Source organism: Rattus norvegicus, chromosome 10 (assembly GCF_036323735.1).
Source record: "Rattus norvegicus strain BN/NHsdMcwi chromosome 10, GRCr8, whole genome shotgun sequence".
In the NCBI taxonomy this organism is placed as follows: Eukaryota; Metazoa; Chordata; class Mammalia; order Rodentia; family Muridae; genus Rattus; species Rattus norvegicus.
Genome location: NC_086028.1, coordinates 54,977,978 through 54,978,449, shown reverse-complemented (window position 1 = coordinate 54,978,449; position 472 = coordinate 54,977,978).

The following is a 472-nucleotide window of genomic DNA, read 5'->3' as shown; positions in this document are numbered from 1 at the left end:
TGGTGTGGAGAGGAATGCCCTAGGAGGGTGACTCGGGGCTAGGTGGAGAGGGAAGACGGGAAGCAAGTACAGGAACCAGAGTATGGAATTTGGGCTGGTTACAGAGAATAAGGTTATAATTAAGCAGTGATGTCTCAGATCCAAAGGACTAAGGAAGCCTGGTAGTGGGCTATGGGGATTAATCCCACAGGCAGGAAAGAGAAGAGCACTGGAGATGAAGAATGAAGAATGCAGTTTGTCAGGCAAACAGCCAGCACTGGGGGAGGGGAATGTCTTTTCCCTTTGGCGGTATTTTGCTTTCCTCTGTGGTGATGCTCCCTGTCCTCAGTGGTGGTGCTCCCTGTCCAAGTGGTGACGTAACATTGACATCAAGCATGAGTCACTGTGGTTGGCTGTACAGTGCTTTGCTTTGGAAAGGGTGGAAACACGCTCTTATTGGAGAATCCCTTGAAACACTCAGCCACCACCTCAT